This window comes from Meleagris gallopavo, chromosome 1 (assembly GCF_000146605.3).
Source record: "Meleagris gallopavo isolate NT-WF06-2002-E0010 breed Aviagen turkey brand Nicholas breeding stock chromosome 1, Turkey_5.1, whole genome shotgun sequence".
In the NCBI taxonomy this organism is placed as follows: domain Eukaryota; kingdom Metazoa; phylum Chordata; class Aves; order Galliformes; family Phasianidae; genus Meleagris; species Meleagris gallopavo.
In genome coordinates this window covers 133702987-133707018 of record NC_015011.2, presented here as the reverse complement: position 1 = coordinate 133707018, position 4032 = coordinate 133702987, and positions in this window count along the sequence as shown.

The window sequence follows — 4032 nt, the reverse complement described above, 5'->3', positions numbered from 1 at the left end:
CTGTGCCGGAGAAGCGGCTCCCGGTGCGGCCGGGCTCCTCTAGGGACCCCCCCGGGGTGAGCGGGGCGGAGACGCGGCAGCTCCCGGTCGGAGGGTCGGCTGCGGTCCTCCGCCATTTCAGAGTGTGCAGCTCCTGCGCTGTGTCCACCCTTGGTGTGGGAATCCTGGCCCTGTGTGCTTAACTTTATGTATAGTTCTGACTTGGCTGTCGTTTCTGAAGTATGGATGCATTTATATGGTTGCATCTGAGCATCAAGTCAGGTGGCTGGTTCTGGAGCCTGGAGGGAAGATCTCAAAATGAGTTCCACTCTTCAGTAGTGTACATGTACCCAAATTTCAACAAACATCAGTGTGCTGAAAGTGCAGCTAACAAGTCCTCTATCAAAACCAGGATTCAGCCCTTAGATACCTTCCTAAAAGCCAGTCCTGTTGCTCTGCTGTACTTCATTCCACACAACTGCCGCGAACAGATGTGGCTCTGATGCTGTTTGGCATCAGTATTTCCCGTTTCTGTCACCTCCTGAATGAATGTCAGAGACCTCAGTGTGAGCAAAACATATCGCTAAAACACAGAGAGAAAGGCTCCAACTGCCATCATTCTGACCAAAGGAATTTCCCCATAACCAGTGAGAAGAGGTGGTTGTGTGTTTGGATTCATTCACATTCAGTTGCTTTGAACTATTTTTTTCCCAAATCCTCAAACTCTGATATGCTCTTCCATTTAACTTCAGTTCCCCAAATAATTCATTATTGTGACACTGAAATTCTGTTAACTTTAGCTGCTGCTGGCTTTGTTTCCACCACAAACTAACCATCTACAGGGGCAGATTGCCAAAGGCGTGTGAAGTTATAATAATACCACAAATATTAATCCCCAGAAGGGTTTCCCTGTTTCCTGAGCCCACCCCTACCATCAGCACACTGATTCTCGCCATCAAGGCATGGAGCAGCCCCAAACCTCACACAGACACTGTGCTGTCTGACTGCTGCAGAACAGGGTGGAGAGGAGAAAATTATCTTCCTGCTTGTCCTTATTTAATCAAGTTCTGACTCTGCACCAAGCAAGTGTTTGGAAAATTACAGCCACTGCCAGGGAAACATTATCTAGTTCAGACAGCAAATCATAGTTGCTGAAGACAACAGATGGGATTTCAGAAGGGAGATCAACAGTTGTTCCTTCCCGAAGCGCTCCTCAAGAAAGCTGTGTGGGATCAAAGGCACTCACCCACACAGTAGTGTGGATGCAGCTCAGCTCCAGCAATGGGGAAAAACATACAACTTTGTACTTCTTTCATCTGCCATCAGAGCAATGGGAAAGTTCCTGATTGCTCAGCAAAATGTAACGTTTGTCGTGAAGCCTAGGAAAATTCTGGGCTGAAGTGGGGCTGTGACCATTCTGGCAGGAAGAGGACGATCCCCCTAAATGGCTGTGGCAGTTGCAGAGTGGCAGTGAAGGTAGAGCCACTGACACCTTTGCCAAGCTCTCACACTGACATCCTGCCAGCTTTGCCTTGCCCAGCAGCCAGCTCTGCCCATCACTGGTTACTGGTTCACAGTGAGCTCACAGGGAGCTGGGGTTAGAGGGAGAAATGCTGTCCACCAAGGGCTGCTTTCTCCCCAAAACCTAAAACCACAGGCTCGGTTGGCAGCTCAATTATGCTTTGTCTGACAAGGTTGGGCTCTGCTGTACATCTTCCTTCTGAAGTGGTTCCATCAAAAACTCCCCACAAACTACAGGTTGTAGCTTTGATTAATTAAAGGCACACCTGCAGCACATCAAGGATAGCTTGTGTATACCATGGGGCGTTTTACCATCAGCAAACTTTAAATATTACGTACGTTTCCTTTTGCTTTGATGCAAGCTATGTGGTGTGCTCAAATGTATGCTGGTTTCGCATGAAAGCACCCATTAAACTTCACATATCTCCTGTTAGAGAAGCTATGTAGAATGTTAATTAATAGAAATAATTACTACATTTCAGTGGTAAGTCATAGCAATAATTTCCTCTCTGTACCAAATATAATAATATGAAGCAGTCTGCTGTCTGGCAAGAGAATACCTCGGTTGTCCTTTGTAAGGTGTCAGTGCTGCTCTCTTCTGGGCAGATCATATCACACTGTTTTAAAGGTATCCGAAGGAAAAAAAAAAAAGCCTAAAATCTCAAATCTGAAAACTACGTCTGCTTGGTTCTTATCAGCAGGAAAGACACCAGAGATCCCTGACTTCAAAGTTTGGTGCAGACAGTGGCTGTGTCAGTACAGAAGGGCAGTTACAGTGCATTCAACCCAGTGAAGGCACGTTCTTCACTGCCACTTGGCACGAGGGGAATGATGTACCTTTTTTTTCTTTTCTTTAAACCTCCAGGACCATCCAATACTGTATTTCTGAGGTTTTTACATCTTGGTGTGTTTATATGTTAGGTAGAAATTCCCATCTTGCTGCTTGCCAGAGTAAGTCCTTAAAATAGTGACTTCCCTGTAAGGCTAGGCATGTAGGTCTGCTCCCTGCAGGGCAGACAAACACCGCCGAGTAGTGTTTCATGGGCATTCAAAGCTTTACTTGCCTGTATTGCACTTGTCCTGTATTTTAGCTAGGGCCACTTCCACAGTTGCATTTGTAGAGCAGTTATTAAATAAAAATAGCAGCAAAATTTTCAGCCCTATCAGGAATAATTTCAGGTAGCTTTAGGCTTTGTAGACCTGTGAGATGGACCACATGTATGGGATTCAGCCCATAGCATATGCTGTTGTGTGTTTTCACATGGAGCACATGTTGCATATCTATTTGGAAGGAGAGATTTTGGATTGTCTCCTCAGTTAGCAGGCTGAAGGGATGGGTAAGTGGGCGACCTGGCCTGGGGAGAATCTTGTCCTTGGAAAGAGTGCAGAGGGGAGATCAGCAGCTTACCATGAGATATCACATGCAGCACAGCAGGGAAACTTCACGGGATAAAATTACCCCTTGGCTATGAAGGATGACATAGATCTCAGAAAATGAGGTTTTTCTTTTACAATACTTAAGTACGTGATAACAGGAACTTGAGATAAAAACATGTTTCTGAAATAAAATTTTAAATTGCCAGCGCCTAATGAATATATTGATAGTACAAGTCTGTGGCTATTAATGCAGGATTCTGTAGTAACAAAGCTGGCAGAATAGAGTAATGCAATCTGCATTCAACAAAGAGTGCAAAAGCTTTAGGCAAAGTTTTCAGAAAATGTGACTACCCCTTTGCCATGAGCAAATATACATATGCACACCAAAAAATAGGTCTTGTGGGTAACTGGATGTTCTAGAATCCTAAGGAAGTGGTGAAGCTCCAACAGCATATGTGATTTGTCATCTCTGTGTCTATGTTTAGTGAACCATTCTATTGAAAGTGTACCCTGCCTTGTTGGAGCTCTCCTCTGCACTGATTTGGCTTCATAAAATCCTAGAATCATTTAATGGTTTGGGTTGGAAGGGACCTTAAAGATCATCTAGTTCCAATCCACTTGCCTTGGGCAGGGACATCTTTCATTAGGTCAAAGCTCTGTCCAGCCTAATATTGAACACTTCCACATCTTCCTCAAAAATTTGCTATTCCTTACTTGGTCAAAAAAGTTTAAATTTAGCATATTTGTCAGTATAGAAATATCCAGTAAGAAATGGAGATATATATATAGATCTTAATCACTGGAGGTGTACATAGCCTAAGCACAACATGCTCTAGAATGAGACAACTCATCCAGCTGGCCGGGTTAAGGAGTGCCAATTCATCCTGACACCTTTGGTTCGTGTCTAACCACCTGCCTACCCAGTTTTGTCAACCTTCAGCCCACGTATGGATGGAAGCTCTGGACGGGTAATGAAATGCTGAACTCGCTCCATATATCTGTCCCAGAAAATTGCGTCATGCTTACATAACTAGTCTGTGGGCCTGATTAAACCTGCTCATGTGAACTGTTCCAACAGCAATCGCTGAACTTTGGAATAGACTGTATAGCAAGGATAGAAACATAGCTAAAAAAATAACTTCCTCTCTTCCCTGA